The sequence below is a fragment of the Eucalyptus grandis genome, chromosome 8 (genome assembly GCF_016545825.1).
Source record: "Eucalyptus grandis isolate ANBG69807.140 chromosome 8, ASM1654582v1, whole genome shotgun sequence".
In the NCBI taxonomy this organism is placed as follows: Eukaryota; Viridiplantae; Streptophyta; class Magnoliopsida; order Myrtales; family Myrtaceae; genus Eucalyptus; species Eucalyptus grandis.
Genome location: NC_052619.1, coordinates 39,935,790 through 39,957,920, shown reverse-complemented (window position 1 = coordinate 39,957,920; position 22,131 = coordinate 39,935,790). Strand labels below are relative to the sequence as shown.

General features: G+C 36.9%; 1 long non-coding RNA gene across 1 annotated transcript; it reads left to right on the top strand.

Annotated features, from left to right (window-relative positions):
- Positions 1-1,088: 1,088 nt before the first annotated feature.
- LOC120287548 lies at positions 1,089-2,703 on the top strand. Its single transcript, XR_005545675.1, has 4 exons — positions 1,089-1,329; positions 1,462-1,489; positions 2,181-2,327; positions 2,432-2,703. It is a non-coding gene; the product is annotated as an uncharacterized LOC120287548 (long non-coding RNA).
- Positions 2,704-22,131: the final 19,428 nt, after the last annotated feature.

Sequence of the window (22,131 nt, the reverse complement as noted above, 5' to 3'; positions counted from 1 at the left end):
GTTGCGGCTTGTGCTATGAAATCTTGGTTTGCCGCTTCTCTCTCCATCGTATAAGTACTTTTCACTGTAAACTGCCCTGAATTTGTTCATGTCCAAACAAGTTTATCCTGCGAAATCTGAGTGTTCAAGGGAATTGTTAGTATTTCACTAACTAGTTGCTTGTCAAGGAGTCTGTATAGGGTCTATTCATCCCATCTATTTTCCTCATGCTTAATCAAATCCGCCTCCTTTTTTGGTTCACCATAAGTTGCTAGTCCCCTTATAGTTCCACGTTTAATCCATCTATCCTCATGAATTTTGATTTGATCACTAGTGCCCATTGACCACATAATAGAATATGAGATTGTATCCCTTCCTAGCAAAATACTTCTTCCGAGGGAAGTAAACTCCTTTCAAAATTTGACTCCATAAGGACCGTGGGTTTTGAGATAATCTCCATGCTTGTTTTCCTAACATAGCCTTGTTGAAAGATAATAAATCTCTAAAACCCATTCCTCCCTAGTCTTTTCTTAGCTTTGACAATTCCCATTTTCTCCAATAAAGGTCAGTTTTAGACTCGCTATTTCTCCACCTGAATGCAGCTATTCTCTTTTCAATGGAATGACAAATAGAAATTGGGATTTTAAAAATTGACATGGCATATTACGATAAAGCTTGAACCACTGTTTCAATCAAGATTTCTTTCCTAGCTTTTGAGATTAGATTCCCCCTTCCACCCCTCAATTCATATTAACTCTTGCCAAAATCCAGGCAAACATTTGCATTTTGGATGCGTCCCAATCAAATGGAATTTCCAAATATTTTTCTGTCTTCTCAATTTTAGGGGCTCTTGATTCACTAGCCATATTTCTTCTCAAACTTTGTGGACAACCCATGCTAAATGAAATCTTAGACTTATTTAGGTTGATTGCTTACCCAGAGGCATAGCAATTAGGGGTGAGCGTGGTTCCTGGTTCCAAAGGGACCGGTTCCGGTTCCCGGTTCCCCTTTCCTATAAGAACCGGAACCAGAACAGGAACCGGAACCTGGGAATCGGAATCGAAACCGGAACCGGTCCAGTTAGGGCTAAAAAAAGAAGAAGCCCCAAATCAGAAATTGTCTCACATTTCACACTCTCTTCGCTCGTTCTCCGCGACTTTCACATTTCACTCTCTCTTCGCCCGTTCTCCACGCTTGACGCCACCGCCGGTCGCCCTCGATGCCACTGTCGCTCGCCCTCGACGCCACTGCTGACCTCTGCTCGGCGAGCCACCGCTTCCTCTGTAGAGAGAGAGAGCGTCGTTACAGGTGCTCGGCTCTTCTTTTGAGAAGAAGGTGAAGAAGAAGAAGGTGCGTGCGGCCGTGTCCGTGTCCGTCGCTCTTAGGATTTCGTGGTTTCCCACCGCTCTCTCTTTTCCCTCCATCCCATTTCACGTTTCCGTTTTTGCTGAGATCCGTGCGTTTCCGTGTCTCTCTATGCAGGTCCCACTGGAGCTCGAGACTGTTACATGTTCGTCCCCGTTCTCTCTGGCTTTCTCCTCGTACTGTCGCTCGTGTCCTAGTCTCCTTCGTGATCTTCTTTTTGGCTGGCCATGTTTTTTTTTTTTCCCCTTTGACTCGCTCGTCTTGTGCCGTCGTGGCCGGAGTATACCGTGTAGTTTCGGTGGCGGATATATGCATACTTTGGGCTTCTTCCTGGCACCCTCCTTTTAGAAATATGGTTTAAAGTGGCTCTGGGATTTCAATGGATGCTGACTGTTTTTCATATGATAGTTACACATAAGCTTCTGATTAGAAAGTGACTGACTTGTGTTGGATTAGTTACTGGAAGTTTTTTTTCTTCATGTTTTTTCTAATCATAATTTTCTTTAGTTGATGAGCACATTTTCTTCAATTAGAACAGCGTAGTGTTGTTGAATCCTCAAGTGAATTCCAGTTACCTGGAAAACTGAATCTCATTTAAATGTCTGTATAATGTAGTTCTGTCAAATTGGAAACTTTCTTTCAATAGTATTGATTCTGAAGTCAAACCATTGTGCTAATAACTTACAGTCTACGAACAAATGACTGAATAACTTGAGTGCCACGGGTATTAACTGGATAAGAAAAATATTATGCGCACTAAAACATGTAATTTTCAGCAATATTCATCAAGAACACAACTTCTGTGTCTGCCTTAATCCTCTCAATGTGAGCTGCAGTCAGGTTAATCCTCAAACTTCATCACCACTCCAGTTGTTCCCACTATGGAACTCCAACTTGGTAGCATTGACCCAAGTTCCACTGCTGTGCTGTGAGAAATAGACCTCCATCAGCTCACCAGTGAAATTGCTGATTGGGATCCGGAAGTAATTATTGCTTTTAAATCTTGCATGGAAGCTTTTGTTTAAGCCATTTATGCACAGGTCGCAATTTTCCAATGAAAGTGGGGCTTCCTGTTTCTTTGATACAGGATATGTGTTCCAAGGATATGCAAACTTGTGACAGCTGTAGCCTCATTTTCCCTCGTAGAAGTATGAAAAAGATGGAAGGCCCAAGTGGTGAAGTTCAAATTTTGTGTAGATTGAGCTTCTTTCTTTTAGTTACGACTAATTAACTTAGCTTATCGGTTTTTACGGTATAGTTAGTCAGTTGTCTACTTTGGAATTTAAGTGATTCGAATGGTGTGTGTTGAAGACCTTTTATTATGGAAAACCTGCATAACTTGGGAAAGCTTTTAATTTACACAGGGGTTGTTGATAAGCCGTCTTGATTTCGTTTGTCTTTGTAGAATTGTGTGCAAGTGTGGCTCATGTGGTTTAAAGATGCAGACACCTAGTGAATGGGAACGGCACACAGGTTGCAAAGCCAAAAAGTGGAAGTACAGTATCAAAATCAAGGATACGAGAGAACCACTGGAGAAATGGGTTGGTACACTTTTCTGTGACTTCACGGCATCACTTGCGCTCTTTCCTCATCTGTCAACTTATACTAGACTTGCTTATCTAGTCTGCTCGATTCTTCTGTTTATAAATAATCAATCATGAACTTTGTTTGAATATTTCCAGCGTCAAATGTACTGATAAAGTAAACACCATGGAGTAGCTTTTCCTTATACAGCTCGTGTGGTGTGGTGTGTAGGCTGCGCATGACAACGCTTTTGTTTTCGGGAAGAGTTTTTTTTTTTTTTCAGAAATAGTTCTTTTCTATTTCTCGCTTGGAAACAATTTCGAGTAAAAGAACCCGTTTAGTAACGACACAAAATTTCTACTCCGGAATAGAAAAAGAATAGAAATGTGTTTGGTAACGCAATAATTTCTTTTTTGTATTTATTTATTTTTTATTTTTGCCGACGGATTGCCGCTGCCGCCGGGGCGGCGATCGGTGGCGGCGACCGGCGGCGACGGCAACCGGTAGCGGCGGCGACCAACGGCAGCGATCGCCGGCCGACGGTGGCGACCGGCGGCGGCCGATGGCGGTGGTGACCGGCGGCGGCCGGTGGCGATGGGCGGTGGCTCCGATCGGTTGACGGTGGTCGCGGCAAGAAAATAAAATTAAAAAGAAAATCAGCTTACTTCTAGAAATTATTCCGGAACAAGAAGCAACTTTTTTGCTTCTCAAAACTGTTCCCGGAACAAAACGGGAACAAAAATTGAGAAATTGTTCCTGAACAAATGTTTTACCAAATAGGTTTCTGTTCTTTTTTGTTTCGAGGAACAAAAGAACAGAAATTGGGAGAAACAGGAGCGTTACCATGCGCTACCGTAGTGTCCATGATTTATACTTTGTGTGCAGATCTGGTCATTAACATATAACCTACTACAGGGGGGCATGGGTTTGTACATTATGAATTCATGTACCATGTTTCTGGAATCTATAGTCTTGGTCATCTTAAGAATGCTGTCTTTTAGCGTATTAATTAGTTATCTTTCAGCACACATCATTTGAGTTTCTGTATCTCCTTGATTTAATGTTTTTCTCATGTGGAAGATTTCCAATAGAAGCATTTTATTTACTAAAAATGAAAAAAAAAAAGAACCTGTTGGAACCTGGAACCGACCCCGGAACATATGATAGGGTAGGTTCCAAGTTCTTAGTTTTGACGGGTAGGTTCCAGGTTCTAAAAAATGAGGAACCTGTACCTGAGGGTAGGTTCCAGGTTCCAAGCGGAACCTGTAAGGAACCGGGAACCGCTCACCCCTAATAGCAATATTGATTTAGAACTAATGCTAAGTTCTGGCATTCCCTCACTTTTCCATCTAAGGAATTGGTTAGTTGTTAGCAAGTACATCTTTTGTGCAAAGATGTATTTTTATTTATGTCTGTTCAACAAGGTGTATGCATCAGCCATATTGTTATTTAATTTATTTTTCAATTAACAAATGTTCGGAATAGCTTTTTATGATGAACTTAAAAAGAAAATAACACCATAAAAAAGGTAGAAAATTGAAAAGTTCATAGATCTTAGGTACCTTATATCCTACTTTTTATGGAAATTTTTAATAGCTTCTTGGACGAGTCTAGTGTTCCATTTCCAAAAATTTTTCCATGTCGATAGATTTTAGAAAAATATTGGTAAAACCTGATTTCTTGATAACTTGTTGGTAATATACCGACATTTATGAAAATACCCTCTTTTTGTTACAGTTGATGAATTATTCAATTTCCTTACTTTGACCTTTTTTTTGTCTTTCTTGCCAACAAGTTACATAATAAACTTTTTTATGAATTGCCAATATTAATTGGAATAATTTACCAACTTTTTCTGATAAGTACCGTTTCACTTTAGGTAATACACCAATTCTCATTTGAGATATTTACCAATGTTTATTTGGTTATTTTGATAATCAATTTTCTTTTTATCGTTTATCAATTTCTATTTGTTTTTCTTGCTAATGTCTTGAATTTATTGCCTCTCGTGCGAACTTAGCAATGTTCACTTGTGTGGTTTATCGATTTTCTTCTCCCATTAAATTACCAACTCTTATTTTAGTTATTTATCAATGTTTATTTGTTCTTTTCTAGTTTTGCCAACTTTTCTATTGAGTTATGAACATTTATTTGCCTTACGTCACGAGGTCGAATGTACCAACTATTTGTAGAATCTACCAACCATAATAAGAGCAATTACTTTCTATCCGACTAAGTTACCAACAAATTTTATGCTACCAATTTTTATTTGAGTGAATTACCGATGTTTATTTGCTATTGTTAAGAATTGCCAACTTTTTTTGCATTTAATATATATATATATATATATATATTTAAAAAACCTTTTACAGATTTTATTTACCTTTTTTTTTTATTTACCAAAACAGTAAATTTACCAACTGCTATATGATATTAATAATATTTATTTGAGTTAATATTTAGTTTTTCTCTAATTAAGATACCCACTAGCTTAGGTTGTTAACTTATATGAGGCGCTTACAATTTTTTTAAAAAAAAACCAAATCACCAACTTTGTTACTGAGTTGCCACTTATTCTCCTTGATTACCAAATTTTTGAATTTGCCATCTCTTATGTTACTCTATTTTTTTTTGGTAAAGATCTCTTATGTTACTCTATTGGTTACAGAATAACCGGGCAGAAATCCGTCCCAAGAAAAGGGCATAAAAGATTGGCCCCTAGAAAAAAAAAATCAGGGATAAAAGAAATTAACACGAATTTTATGATCTACAATTTGAATCTCAATATTAGAACACTTTTTTTTTTTTCGTATCTTATCGTATATGAATTAGTATAATATGTCTTTTTAATTTTTTTTATAAGTAGTTCGTACAATCCACGTAGGATTCATGCACTTACGATTCATGAGTACGAGACGAGTGAACTCGATAAATCCTCTGATGCTAGACAAATACTCGATCAGTGTGATCAATTATGCATATATGGCCATTGAGTATTGACTAGCCATCTCTTTTTCACCCAAAGAAGGAGCTTTGTCGCGGCCTTCCCGATTTTTTTTGTATGTGAATTACCTAAAGAAGGTTAATGGATTACTAAGTCCGAAGACTTGGCACGGACACTCTCAAATCCTACCAATCGCGACTTGATGTTAAGAAATTAATCTATTTAAACATGCAATTATATTCAGTTTGGAGTCGCCACTAATCAATTAGGGTTGGTTAGAAACCCAAGTAAAGTAAGGGAGAAAACTTTACTTTTGTGAACCAGAGATTCAGTAGGTCCGGGGACATGGTTACGCTAGATTAGTCTAACGCCCTTTCGGTACATTTTTATTTTAATTTTAAAAATATTTTGCAGGCAATGTTGATTAATTTAAACTTAAGCTACTAACATGCAAATGGTCATGCGGGTGCACAATTAATAAAATAACATTCAATAAAAAAAAAATGCTAATAAAAATGCATGCCCTAAACATGATTTCTAAATGACACGACACCTAATTTTTCTTTTTCTTTTTGAAAATGTTAATTATATGCAATCTTAATTTAAATTTGATATGCATGGGTTTTACTTTAATGACATATGAGATGCAATTCATGTGGCATAATTCAAATCATTACAATATGTGTGCAATCTAATTTACATAACCCTAAATATGCATATGCTGTATGATATGAGATGTATGACGTGAGAATTCTATATGCACGTTCTTTTATGATTTTTTTTTATGATGATTCATTTTTTAATGTATATATGCAATCTATGCTAAATAATGATGATATGAAATGAGATTAATTATGAATTAACCTATTAACTAACCAAGGAAATGATCTTTAGTTTTTTTTTAATGACATAATGTTTTTTATTGAAAAGAAAGTAACTTAATGGTGCAATGATAATCTTTTAGCATTTTCCTTTTTATTAAAAAAAAAATTAAACTATAACTCATATGGCATGCATAACATTTTTTGTTCCTCTTTTGTTTTACTAAATGAAAATTGACTTAATCTAAAAATATCTAGATGTGTTGCTTTAATATGAAATGTGTATGGACCTAAGTACCTAAGTTCTAGATATGACAATATTTTACTAATAAAAAAATTCTAATTAAATAAACCTAACATGCAAACTTAATTTTGTTTTTCATTTTATTTAATAAGAATCATGCAATGCATGCTACTAATTTTAACATGAAATGATATGACGTGGCAATATGACCTAAAATATATAACATGAATAAGCATGCAATCTATCCTAAAGCATGAAATGAATTTATTCTAATTTTTTTGTATTTTCCATGAAATTCAAAATTAAAGAAATGGAACAATTAAATATGCAATCTAAATTAATTAAATGACCTAATTCTAATGACGAGCAATTTTTAACTAAATGAACTTAGCAATTATTACTAGATGATGAAAATTTCATAAACCTAATCCTACATGTTTGATTTATTAAACCTACATGCTTTGATGCAAGATTTTGATTTTGATTTTTGATTTTTTTAGTGTTTTAGTGTTTTTCCAAGACAAGTAATTATCGACTAAACATTAAATATAAACAATCAAGATATTCAATAAATAAATGATTAAAATAACCGAAAAAAATAACCCGTTGTCTCACAGTCAAATTAACGATTATTCTAAACCTAATTAACACGACAAAGAGTTCAAAATAATTAAAAATCTAATCCGAAGCCTTACGGATCAAATTAATAATTACATTGATTTAACAACCAAAATACCATCAAAAAGCCCGAAAATTAATATAATTAAAAAATTGATCCGATGTCTCTTGGATCAAATTAATAATTACAATAATTTCGGACAAAATCCTTACGGATAATGCCTACAAAATGCACAAATATTAACATTGACAAACCATATTCTAAGTTAAAATGAATAAATAATAAAATAAAGAAAAACAAACTACCTAATTTGCTTCTCTTTTTGTTTTGTTTGTTTTGTTTTTTTCCTTTGCTTCCAAAAGAAAAGCTCGGCTCGTGCGGTGGTCACCGAGGGGACCGATCGTTGGTCCGCAAAGGGAACTCGCGAAGGCGGAGCGGCAGGAATGGGGCGGCTCCGGGCAGCGTGGGACAACCGGCGGAACAGGGTGTCGCGGTCGGAGCCGAATCGGCGGTGGCTTCGCGGACGGGCGTTGCGGGCGGAGGACTCCAATGGTGGGCGAGTCACAGGCATCGGCGGTGGAATCTGGAACAGTGGGCGAGTGACGATGATGATCAGTGACTCGGGCAAGAACAGAGGCGCGGAGCAATGGTGTCGCAGTGCAGCAAGGTAGTGACTTCGTCGGAGGGGAGTTCGGTGACCAGCCCGAACATCGCTCGGGCGTACGGTGGCTCGATGACCGATGGGTGGAGGCGTAGCAGAGTGGAGATCTCGAACTGGCGACGATGTGGGGGCACAGGTTGCAGTGGGCTTTGGCTTCAGGTAGCGCCGGGCTGGCAACTCGAACGACACTTTGGAAAGAGCACGGAGAGGCGAGGCAGCAAGGCGAAATCAAGAACGACGCCGCGCAGCGACCGGTGCAGCAGAAACTCAAACGACTGCGAAGTGGAGCGACTGCGGAGCCGAAAGGGAAGAAGATGAACATGATTTCTCCTTTTTTCTGCCCGCACGTCTCTGTCTTCTCTATTCCTTTGCAGAAGCAAAAGCTTCTTTTGCTGTTTGACTTTTCTTCTTCACTTTTCTTTTTTTTTGCTTTTTTTCTTGCTTTTTGCTAAGAAGAATCGAAGGCCATTTTCTCACCTTTTTGGTTTTTTCCTTTTTCGGCGACGAAGAGAAAAGACCCCCATTGGTTCCGAAACCTCGCCCTTTATTTATGGAGGAAAGCTCAAAGTTGTTTTTGCGAGTGAGATATTCACTCAACAGTTCCAACAATAAAAGGCTCCAAAATCAAATAAAAACTGAATTTTTTTGAATTTTGAAATGAAGATATATTTTCAACAAAAAATTTGCAAAATCGAATTTTTATTTTATTTATTATTTTCTAAAATATTAGGTGTCAACAGCTGCCCCTCTTTGAAGGGAAGCTCGTAGAGGTTTCCTTCAAAGATAAATGACACCTAAGTTTAAACCATGCAAAATGAATATGAAATGAATATGTAAATGTTAATTGTAATGACCCTTTTTTTTTTAAAGAAATAGACTCAAATAAATGCAACATCATGCAATAAAGAATGCCATGTAAATGCAATGATTTGGTTAAGAACGTAGATCTCAATGTGTCCATGCCCAATGAAATGCAAATGCAAAGAAGAACACGTACCTGTCATACTTATATGGAGATTCAGAAAAGTATTATTAGGTGTGAAATGATTCTTATGAGACCTGACAAACATCTGGAAATCTCTTCAGATAATTGAAAAGCTCAAAGTCTTTAGGGATCATGAACTCTCATTAGATCCCAAGCACTTGGAAATTGCATCAAGTACTTAAAATTTCAAAAATTTGATTCTTATGTCAAACAATTGAAAGCATTTACAAAACATCTGGAAATCACATCAGATGTTTGAAAAGACAAATACTTGGAAGTCACATCAAGCATTTAAAGATTCAAATATCTAGAATTCATACTAGACATTTGAAAACATTTACTAAACATCTGGAAATCACATCGACGTTTGGAAGGACAAATACTTGGAAGTCACATCAAGCATTTAAGGATTCAAATATCTAGAGTTCACACTAGACATTTGAAAATATTTTACTAAACATCTGGAAATCACATAAGATGTTTGAAAAGACAAACACTTGGAAGTCACATCAAGCATTTAAGGGTTTAAATATCTGGGATTCACACTAAACATTTGAAAACATTTACTAAACATTTGGAAATCACATCAGACGTTTGGAAAGACAAACACTTGGAAGTCACATCAAGCATTTAAATGCTAAAATATCTGGAATTCATACTAGACATTTGAAAACATGGGTACTTGGAATTCTCATCAAGTATTCAAAGATGACTGAACAAATTCAGAGCTTTAAAGACAAATCCTTTAGTCCTTGAGGAAAAATTCATTTCATTTTTTTTTTAAAATTCAATGAAGGTCCATACATGATGGCTTTTTCAAACTTCTACCAGGAAAAATTATCAAGACAATTTTCACTAAGCTGTGAATCTCTTGAACATGCTAAACGAGACACTTTTGATGTGAAAAAGGCTTTTTTCACTCGCTCTCATTTAGGAGGGGTTATTTGTCCCGACCATTGATGCGAGAATATATCACTCAATCTTATCATCATCTTGTCAACAAGAGTTTGAATTTTCTTGCAATCAGTACGACCTTACCAATCTAAGAGGTCTTTGATAGGTATTATAATATGGGTTTGGTCAACAGCTTAACAAAAGGGACTCTTTGAGTCAAGGCTATTGAAAGAACAATTCTGTAATCATCTCCGAGTTTACAAGTCAAGAACCCTGCAAAATGAGCAAGAAATAATCTTGCTCGCACTTCTTCGAGCAATGCTCAAAACATGTGAATTCCTATGTTAATTCAAATGCCCTAATTTGAGGAGACTTTGTAAGGGACGTAATATAGGCTGGGTTCTTGGGTTTGAGAAGCGAAAGGATCGTTAGGCTCAAAGATGTGTGTAATGGGTAAGAGTTGGTGATCATCTTGACATTACCACTAGTTTTCTTTGCCACGGATTGTCTTCTTCACAGATTTCTTTATTGGCTCAAGAGTTTATCACTGATGCCAATGATTATTCAACAGAAGATCTTTTCTCAACATTTAAAAAAAAAATCATTTTCTTTGATGATGGGCATCGATCAGGCACACTGCCTTTTTATGCCCCCCCAATTCATCAGCCATTTCTCTCTTCTTTTCACAGGCATTGGCCATGCTTTTACTAGGCACACTGCTTTTTCATGTCATTTAGTTCTATTTTGATTTTAGTTCTTGCACACAATATGTGTGTCAAGTATACTTTAAATGACACTCGAATCTTCAAGGGTCTTCATCTACCTCTTGCCTTGCCCCAGTGTGGGGGATGATCATCAATTGTGTTTAAAAGAAACGAAATCACAAGCTCAAGTGGGCTATGCAAATGGTATAAGTGTGTAGGATAGTGAAAGAAACGCTCTTCGTTATCCTAAGGCGCTTAAATGATCACATAAATTCAATGTAATAGCACAACTTGAAGATTGATGCAAGCGAGAGCAAGAAAATTTCTACCTATTTCCCTCTCCTTCAATATCAACTTACCTCCATTTGCCCCGATGTGGGGTGGTTCTTGACAGGGGTAGTATGAAAGAAATTCTTCAAGTATTTTGGCTCAAAGAAGGGTTAAACAAGGGTTCATTGGTAGAGAAAAGAGCTGCCCCTCGTCATTTTAATTGTCGTACTTCTTGCAAGAAAACTCTTCACCTTGAAACATAAAACGTTTCCATACGCACCTCACAATGTATAAACAAGGGACTGTGTATGGGATAAGGCTTGCCTTTCACGCCTCATTTAGCATCATTTAACATGTTCAAGTAACTCAACATCCTTCACTGAATTATCCATTTTGATAAATTTCAAGTGGAATTGGTGAATTGCACATCATGTGAAAACATTCTGAAATGATAAAAAGGTCATACTCTATCAAATCATAAAGTCAAAGTTGTTAAGTGTTTGTGTCTTGCCCCTCTTTGCAAGGGAGCTCATAGAGGTTTCTTAAATGTGCGCAGGGATGCACCTGAAACATAAAACAAATAATTAAAAGAAACAAATAGGGTAAATTAGATGCATGCTGGAAGATGATTTTATTTTGATTTTTTTTTCAAGGGAACATGAAGAAGCCCAGCCTTCAGGATTAGCTCATTGCCATTTTCTTTTGGGTAGGATTTCATCACAGGGCTAGTTTGGTGTACTTCAACATGCCCTTAAAACACGAAAATCTCAATGTATTTTATTGGATGAAAAACAAATTACATTATTGAAATAATGGAAATCCTAGAATTGAAAATGGAAATATGCAAATATGGAAAGCAATAAAGACTCCCCGCATAGAGGAGTGTGCAATTAATTAAAATTCTCCTACTCTCGAGCTTTGTCGATGGCAAACACTAAATTATCTTCTAACAATTCAGTCATTCTTTCGAGTGCATCATCAGAGCTCTCAATCTTTGGAGGTGCGGGATCATCTATGCCACCCCATCCATCTGGGATGATATCCCGTGGGTCGAAATAGGAGCTGGGAGGAGCCGAATACTTTACATAGTAATCAAATTTGCCACTTGGTTGCCCCAGGGTGTCCATCACTTCTGCTTCCTCATGCATCATCTGAAACATGGCCGGCTCAGCATCAAAACTAAAAATGGCATTCACAGCTTCTAGGTGGTCAGAGAGTGGGTTATTCTGGATGTTCGGCTGTGCATCACGGAATGAGACCACGTTGGCATCCAAAAGATTTTGGATTTTATGTTGCGGCGTATAACAATCATCAACATAATGCCCTACCTCCCCCATATGGTAAGCACATGTCTTGGAAGAATCATAGTTGGGGAAACGCTCGGGATTAGGTCGCTTAGGTTCCTTAGCGAGTAATCCTTTCTTCTGAAGGGTTGACAAGATCTTTGACAATGGCTTAGGAAGAGGTGTAAATTGATGCCTGGAAGAGTTCTTCTGCTGGCCAAAGAATGGTCGTGCTCCTCCCCGATGGGTGTTCAGGGTAGGACGAGGTGGTTGCACATAAGCTGCATTAACCTTCGCTACAAGTTCCTTATCATTCTTGGTTGAGACTCTCCCATATGAGTTGGTTTGATCAAACGCCCATCCATCACGCAATGCTATTTCAATTCGCTCGCCAACAGGGATTAGCTGATTAAATGACTCGGCAGTCGATCCCAGCATTCGATTTTGATACTCAGGCGGGAGTGTCTTTATGAACAAATCCATCAGCTCCTTTTCTGTTGGCTCTGGAGTTATCTGAGCGGCTACAGTCCTCCATCTTGTGACATATGTCTTGAAAGATTCCGTCTTCTTCTTCTCAATGCGAAGTAAATCTTCTCGAGATAGAGTGACATCAATATTATACTTATATTGCTTGAAAAAGGCATCAGTCAAATCCTCCCAAGTCTCCAGCAGATTAATCTTCTTCATAATGTATCATTGAAGCGCCGGTCCTGTCAATCTTGCTTGAAATTGTTGAATCATCAAAGTGATGTTATCAACATATTTGGTCATCCTAACCACATAAGTCTGCAGATGGATCTTCGGGCAGGAGGTGCCATCATACTTTTCAAAGTTTGGCATTTTGAACTTCTTTGGCATCTTGATTTTTGCATAATGGGACATATCAGTTGGGTCTTGGCTAAATGAACCCTGCAGCTGCTTAAGTTTCTCCTTGATTTTCGCCAATCGTTTTTCTTGCTCAGTCTTCGGTACAACCGGCTGTATCACTTGTATCTCCTCATCAACAACAATTTGAGGCATGTCAGTAATTTTCTCCCTGGAGACATCCTTAGAGCTTGATGGGCCACTTGTGGATATATTCTTGCCTTTATCTCTCGGATCAGCTATAGGAACATGTTGTGGTAACACCACTTTATCTTGTGGAGCTAGTGGAGCAGTGTTTGCTTAGAGAGAATCGATCTGCTTAGAGAGCTGCTCAAGAACATTCAGGACTTGCTTCATCTCCGATTTGAGGGTAGCAACGCAAGCTTGTTTAGCAACATGCGTTTGTTCGGTGTTATCAGCCATTGTTGCTCTAGAACGGGTACGGATTGGCAATCTTGGGTGAGCCGTGTTGTCACCTAACAATGTAAAATAATACAGTAAGTATCATAACAAATGAGATTGGTCCATGACAACGGTCAATCGCTTATTTTATTAAGTGAAATCAAATTCCAAAGACATCAACTTAAAACGTTAAAATAACTCCCTAGGAAATTAAATTCCTAAAACATCAATCTAAGAAATTGAAATAACATCATAAAGCCAGAATTAAACTCCTAAATCTAGCGACTCTTTTCTATATACAATTGGGAGATCACGTCTTTGAAGCTTCTTGTTCCGTCGAACCAACTCGAAATATGAGCTTCTTTCCTTTCCACCGTTTCTTCAAGATTTTCAATTTGTGCTTTACGAGTGGGTTCATGGTCACTTCAGGTATCACGGGAAGTAGAGCTTGAGGGATCTCGTGATGGTGGATATAATAATCCAAGGCATGAAAAATCCTCTCATTTCCTTTCAATCTTCTAGGCACCACTATCTTTTCCGAATGGCATTCATTCCATGCATTTTCAAGATGCTCGATCTCATCGAGGTATTTGTGATCCTTGCGCATGAAGCGGGCTTGAAACAGATCCACTTGGAGAGGAGGTGGGATATCTTGGAGCACTCGATACTGGCGGGCCACTCTATAAGGATAGTAAGATGTTGCACCAGTAATTCCCATCAGTGGAATTTGACTATCTGTTTTGTGAGAGAAACGAGCCACGCTAACATGGAACCATTTAGCATACCATAAGAAGCCCTTGAGATCTGGATCTTTAAGAAAAGTCACCCAATCGGAAAATGATTTTCCGGTATACTTTTTCACTAAGATTGAAATCTCTTTATTGGGTAACTAGAATTATCAATTTCACCTCGACGCATGAAATGACCAAACTCCTTCATGTGAGAAAGAAACCAAATTTGTAAAAGTTCAAGAGAGGCATTTCTTGATTTTTTTCTCCATTTTGTTTAAAACGGTTGAGGGATAAAAATGTCTCAGCTAAGATCATGTTTATAAAGTTCATGCCAGCACATGCTTGTCTAACCACCCATGCAATCGAAGGATCAATAGCATTTCTTCGATGAGGAAATATTATAAGTCCAAAGAATGCTAAGATAAATATCCTACCCTTTTGGCGCATTGAAGATTGATTTAAAAAATGATTAGCCAAAAAGGAGAAAGGGCATGCATTACAATTAGCTTTCAAAACTTTCTTAACCTCATCAGTTTTAATTCTTAGAAATTGAGATAAAATTGATGTGGGTTCCATACCAAGAGGTGGCCTAACAAGTTCAGTCTCAAGGGGCATTCCTATGATAACACTATACTCTTCCAGTGTTGGAGTTAGCTCATTCTTATCGAAAATAAATGTAGCCGTCTCGGGACACCAAAAGTGTAATATAGCTTGCAAAACACCACTATGGACTCCGATATCCAAAAGGCAGGTGAGCCGTCCTAGTATCGACTCCACATAATCTTGACCTTCTTTACTTAATTTGTTCCACCACCCTTTGAGCTCAATCTTGGGAGTTGGAATGAATTGACCATCGGATCTCCCCATTGCATATAAAATAAGACCGACGACGAAACCTAATGTCATGGACCAACGAAATTGCAAGTAAGTAAATTGCAGTAGTGGGAATTTAAACAACTTACTTTCACAGGTAATGGATGACAATCACATAGACACACGCATGAAATGTGAGGCTTGATTTCTATCTAGATGACTTAACAAAATGGAGCTAAGAGGATGATCTGACCGTTGCAATCTCGCATTAATGTGTCAGGTCCTCCTAACCCCGTCTCAGTCGAATGGAATGCCTAATAATCACGCAGTCTCGCGGATATGGACAAAACACATTCGACACCATAAAGAACTTTCGGGAAAGAGAAGGTCAACCTCTATATAGCAGTCTTGCTTTAGAGGAAGTATCATTCTTAACACAATCCTAAGAATCCCATCACAGCCCAGGTCCGGTAGCAGGTTGTGTGTGCAATAGTGTAGTGCTAAAAACAATAAAACATGCATAACAGTTTAATTACAAACAACACTTTTTATAGTTTAAATTCAACCATTCATCCTTAACTCCAACCTACAAAACAATGGTTAGCAAAGACTACTCCCCTTATATCTCCCATCTGCAAGAACATTTAACACTTAAATCAGGGACGTACCTGGTTTCCATGCTGCCAAACAATTTTTTTTTTTTTAATATAAAAAGAGAAACAGGCCTATGCCCACTATGAGTTTTAACTCTATCCCCAGCAGAGTCGCCAAGCTGTCGCAACCTTCCCGAATTTTTTTGTATGTGAATTACTTAAAGAAGGCTAATGGATTACTAAATCCGAAGACTTGGCACGGACCCTCCCAAATCCTACCAATTGGGACTTGATATTAAGAAATTAATCTATTTAAACATGCAATTATATTCAATTTGGAGCCACCACTAACTAATTAGGGTTGGTTAGAAACCCAAGTAAAGTAAGGGAGAAAACTTTACTTTTGTGAACCAGAGATTCAGTAGATCCGGGGACATGGTTACGCTAGATTAGTCTAACACCCTTTCGGTACCTTTTTATTTTAATTTTAAAAATATTTTGCAGGCAATGTTGATTAATTTAAACTTAAGCTACTAACATGCAAATGGTCATGCGGGTGCACAATCAATAAAATAACATTCAATAAAAAAAAATGCTAATAAAAACGCATGCCCTAAACATGATTTCTAAATGACATGACACCTAAATTTTCTTTTTCTTTTTGAAAATGTTAATTATATGCAATCTTAGTTTAAATTTGATATGCATGGGTTTTACTTTAATGACATATGAGATGCAATTCATGTGGCATAATTCAAATCATTACAATATGTGTGCAATCTAATTTACATAACCCTAAATATGCATATGTTGTATGATATGAGATGTATGACGTGGTAATTCTATATGCATGTTCTTTTATGATTTTTTTTTTTATGATGATTCATTTTTTAATGCATATATGCAACCTATGCTAAATAATGATGATATGAAATGAGATTAATTATGAATTAACCTATTAACTAACCAAGGAAATGATCTTTAGTTTTTTTTAATGACATAATGTTCTTTATTGAAAAGAAAGTAACTTAATGGTGCAATGATCATCTTTTAGCATTTTCCTTTTTATTAAAAAACAATTAAACTATAACTCATATGGCATGCATAGCATTTTTGTTCCTCTTTTGTTTTACTAAATGAAAATTGACTTAATCTAAAAATATCTAGATGTGTTGCTTTAATATGAAATGTGTATGGACCTAAGTACCTAAGTTCTAGATATGACAATATTTTACTAATAAAAAAATTTTAATTAAATAAACCTAACATGCAAACTTAATTTTGGTTTTCATTTTATTTAATGAGAATCATGCAATGCATGCTACTAATTTTAACATGAAATGATATGACGTTGCAATATGACCTAAAATATATAACATGAATAAGTATGCAATCTATCCTAAAGCATGAAATGAATTTATTCTATTTTTTTGTATTTTCCATGAAATTCAAAATTAAAGAAATGCAACAATTAAATATGCAATCTAAATTAATTAAATGACCTAATTCTAATGACGAGAAATTTCTAACTAAATGAACTTAGCAATTATTACTAGATGATGAAAATTTCATAAACCTAATCCTACATGTCTGATTTATTAAACCAACATGCTTTGATGCAAGATTTTGATTTTGATTTTTGATTTTTTTAGTGTTTTAGTGTTTTTCCAAGATAAGTAATTATCGACTAAACATTAAATATAAAAAATCAAGATATTCAATAAATAAATGATTAAAATAACCGAAAAAATAACCCGTTATCTCACAAAAAGTCAAATTAACGATTATTCTAAACCCGATTATCACGACAAAGAGTTCAAAATAATTAAAAATCTAATCCGAAGTCTTACGGATTAAATTAATAATTACATTGATTTAACAACCAAAATACCATCAAAAAGCCCGAAAATTAATATAATTAAAAAATTGATTCGATGTCTCTCGGATCAAATTAATAATTACAATAATTTCGAACAAAATCCTTACGGATAATGCCTACAAAATGCACAAATATTAACATTGACAAACCATATTCTAACTTAAACAATAATAACAAAATTTAAAATGAATAAATAATAAAATAAAGAAAAACAAACTACCTAATTTGCTTTTCTCTTTTTTGTTTTGTTTTTGTTTTTGTCTTTCCTTTGCTTCCAAAAGAAAAGCTCGCAGCTCGTGTGGCTGGTCACCGAGGGGATTGATCGTTGGTCCGGCAAAGGGAACTCGCGAAGGCGGATCGGGCAGAACGGGGCGGCACCCGAGCGGGGACAACCGGCGGAACAGGGGTGTCGCGGTTGGCGGTGGCTTCGCGGATAGGGCGTTGCAGGCGAAGGACTCCAACGGTGGGCGAGTCACAAGCGCTGGCGGTGGAATCTGGAATAGTGGGCGAGTGACGATGATGATCAGTGACTTGGGCAAGAACAGAGGCGCGAAGCAATGGTGTTGTGGTGCAACAAGGCGGTGACTTCGTCGGAGGGAGTTCGGCAACCAGCCCCGCGTCGCTCGGGCGTATGGTGGCTCGATGATCGGCGGGTGGAGGCGCAACAGAGTGGAGATCTCGGATCGGTGGCGATGTGGGGGCGCAGGTTGCAGTGGGCTTCGGCTTTAGGCAGCGCCGGGCTCGCGGGTCGCTGGCTGGCGGCTCGAGCGGCACTTCGGAAAGAGCACGGAGAGGCGAGGCAGCAAGGCGAAATCAAACAATTTGCGAGTGTTAAATCAAAAGGGTGATTCTTGCGAGTGAGATATTCGGTTGTTTTTGCGAGTGAGATATTCACTCAACAGCTCCAACAATAAAAAGGCTCCAAAATCAAATAAAAACTGAATTTTTTTGAATTTTAAAATGAAGATATATTTTCAACAAAAAATTTGCAAAATCGAATTTTTATTTTATTTATTATTTTCTAAAATATTAGGTATCAACAAGCTTACACCATTTTCTCAACCATAGCCAAATTCCATATTATTATAAACTAGCATAGACACACATTCCCTAGGAAATTTTATGAATTCCATTTTGCACATTTTCCGTCATACGAACACGGACCACTAGGATATATATTCCACGGGCACTTGTCATCACAATGCTTAAAATCTCTGTGCTGATCGTATACATCGAAGTAGTGAAATTGACCAGGTCATTGAAAACTGCAAAAGAAGAGCGTTTTTCCCCAAAAGCTAGGCTTGAATTTGAATTCCCATAAGCCATTGGTAGGGAGTTGACGAAAGCCAAGATCGTCGTCTTTGGATTTGCAAATGAACAGTTAGCGTTGCACCTCCAGGTAAACGGTTGTAGATTTGGACATGGACTGTCCCTCCTATGTAAAAGTATCCGGAGCAAGCTTGTAGAAGGGCAAGAATGATTGTGAATACCACAAAATGTCCCAGCGACAAGTTCATATTTGAAACCTTTGTTTTTTCTTTGACATATGAATACAGGGGATGGTGGACCAATCAATTTAAGGAGGAACATGGTTGGCTTCATTTGGTAAAATGCACAAAATATGTTGGTAATTTGTTTATAAAACAAATGAAGAGGTGCTTTGTCCCACATCGAAAAGATGTGAGTGCGCATGTGGACGAGATTTAACACTAACTGACAATCATTATTTTCATTTATTGAAAATTCGGATTTATTTCTATAAAAATTAATTATAAAGTCTTATTGAAACAATGCGACTGTTTACAAAAAAAGTTACACTTACTTTTTATTTTTTACTTATTTAATTCCGAATTTTTTTTTTATGTCTTTTCAACGTAATCTTTGAGACGTACTTGTTCATTTTGTAACATTTCTCGAAAGGTTGCCTTTGTTCTTTTTGCAACATTTTGAAGAGTTGCCTTTATTCGAAAGACAAAGATAAGTAACGTTGTTTTGAGATCAAACAATTATCTTCTTCCAATTTTTCGTCTTCTTTCGAAAAAAACTACAGTCATTGTTTCTAATTGTTTCCCATGAGAGATCTTGAAAAAAATACTAGAATTGTTATTTAATATTCTCATTTGAAACTTTGTTGAATCCTAGAGGAAATTTGCCAGTGACAATTAGTAATGTTCTGGGGCAAATAAATCTTTAAAAAAAGTGATATCACGCCTCAAAGTCCGACTTGATTACTTTAAAAATCTGACTTCGTTGTTCTACCAAATTAAAAGCCATATTTTCCCAACAAAATAGGTATGAGAGGGGACGGTTATTCAAACGTTAAGATGACAAATTCGAAGGCCACATATATGGAAACACAGTGCACCCGTATAAATACGGAAAGGAGAAGCGAAGAAGATAGGGTATTTCAGTTTTCGCCAGGAAGCTACTCACTTTGCATCTCCTAGGTCATGCTAGTTACGTTGATTGCTTGCTATGGCAAATTCGTACTACGCATTTCTCATGGTGAATTCAGAAAGTGGGATCAATGATGGACCTTGAAGAAGGAAGTTAAAGATCGAATTCTTTCAATTTTGAAACGTGCATTTAACTAGACTAGTGACCAATCGTTGCAGATAGGATTTATAAATCGATTCAATTTACTTGGAGTATTTAAAGATCGAAGATGGTATGGTCGGTTATAACTATTGGTAGTGTATAAGGCTACGGCATTCTAGAATAATGTAGCATTGATATTTTATTTTCTCTTGTGGACAAAAAGGAAAGATAGAAATTCGAGAAATTGATAGGCTAAAAAGTACGTCAAGAATTTAAGTAGTACAGTCAATCACAAACTTTAGGAATAATTACCGAAAAAGTACTAAACTTATTATATTTGTACTAAATCAATCCTAAATTTTTTAATTTGGAAAATTTAGTTCTAAATATTTTGACAATTTACCTATTTTACATGATATTATTGGTCTTGACGTGGATAATTTTTATAGTTTTTTTTTTTAAATTTGAATTTTGAATTTTTTTCTTCTTTTCCTTCATTTTGGCTAGCGAGGGTCATGGCCCTCGTTGGCCACTAACAAGGGCCACCTTGCCCATGGTCGACGAAATCGTGAAGGCCCTTGCCGATCACGAGGGCCTTGCTTGCAGCCGATTGGACCACATTGGCCTTGAGCGAGGGCCTTTATGCCCTTGCCCATGGATGGCCTCGCCTAGGGCCATCGTGGCCATGAGCAAAGAGGCCTTTGCTAGTGGTAGGTGAGGGTTGTGACCCTCACTAGTAGTTGGCGAGAGTTGTTGATGATTCTCACCGTTCGAAATGGAAGGAGAAAAGAAAAAGAAAAAAAAGATAAAAAAGATAAAAAAGATAAAAATTTTATTTAAAAATTTGTAAAAATTGTCTATGTCCATGTTGGTGGTGCCAAGTAAGACGATTGACATCTACGTTAATGATTTTGGCCAAAATTGATTGGAAGGACTCAATTGGCAAATTGTTAAAAAGTATATGACTAAATTTGTCAAATTGAAAAGTTTAGAAAGAAATTAGCAAAACACTAGTTAATTTTCTCCATAAATTTAAAAAGACTCTATTTCCACACTTCAAATGGCTGCGTCACACCGTAACTTATGAAATTGACAAAAGTAACCTCAAGAGAGATCTAATGGGTCAAATTCATAGAGGGAAACGTTGGAAGAGATTGTTCATTGGTAAATGTAAGGTTACATATCGTCATGCATTTATAAGACTGCTCATATTAATAAAAACAATGTGATATTATTATTATTATTATTATTATTATTATTTAGGCGAGGACGATAGTGCGTGGGTCGCACGACCCAAGCGGCGTCGCTTGAGGCCGTGACCTGCCACCTCCCCACCACCACTGCCACCAGCCGCCTCCCCCACCACAGCCACCAGCTACCTCCCCCACCAGCTCCGACTGCCTCCCAATCGTTCCCCTCTCCGCTTGAACATCTCCTCCTCATTTTTCCTTTTCTTTTTTTCCTTTTTCTTTTTCACCTCAAAGCTACTTTGCAAAATGCAAATACCAAAATAAGAGTACCTAAACACTTCAGCGTTCACCAAATGCCCATTCTTCTAAAGATACTTGGGGAAATGGCTTTGCGTTTCCCCAAAGTTGAACCAAATGGGCTCGACATCTCCACCGAGGTGCAAACTAAGTTATTGTATGGCCTTTAGATCCAGCTCTGAACCCGAGACATTCGACACTGATTTTCAAGATCCCGGTGTCGGAAGACTCATCTCAGTTTAGACATACATATAAGTCTATGTAATTTTAGCCTCCGTTTAGTAACGTTTCAATTTTTCAATTTTTTCTATTCTTTTATTCCCTAAAAAAAAAACATAGAAATCTATTCGGTAATGTTGATTAATTTTTTTATTTTATTTTTTCGGAATAGAAAAATGACTAGAGAACATATTTGAAACAAAAACAAGAATTAGAAAAAAAGTAGATTCGGGTATGTTTAGTAATATTTTTATTTCAAGGGACAATTTTTTTTTTCAGAAATAATTTTTTTTTTAATTTCTACTCCCTGAA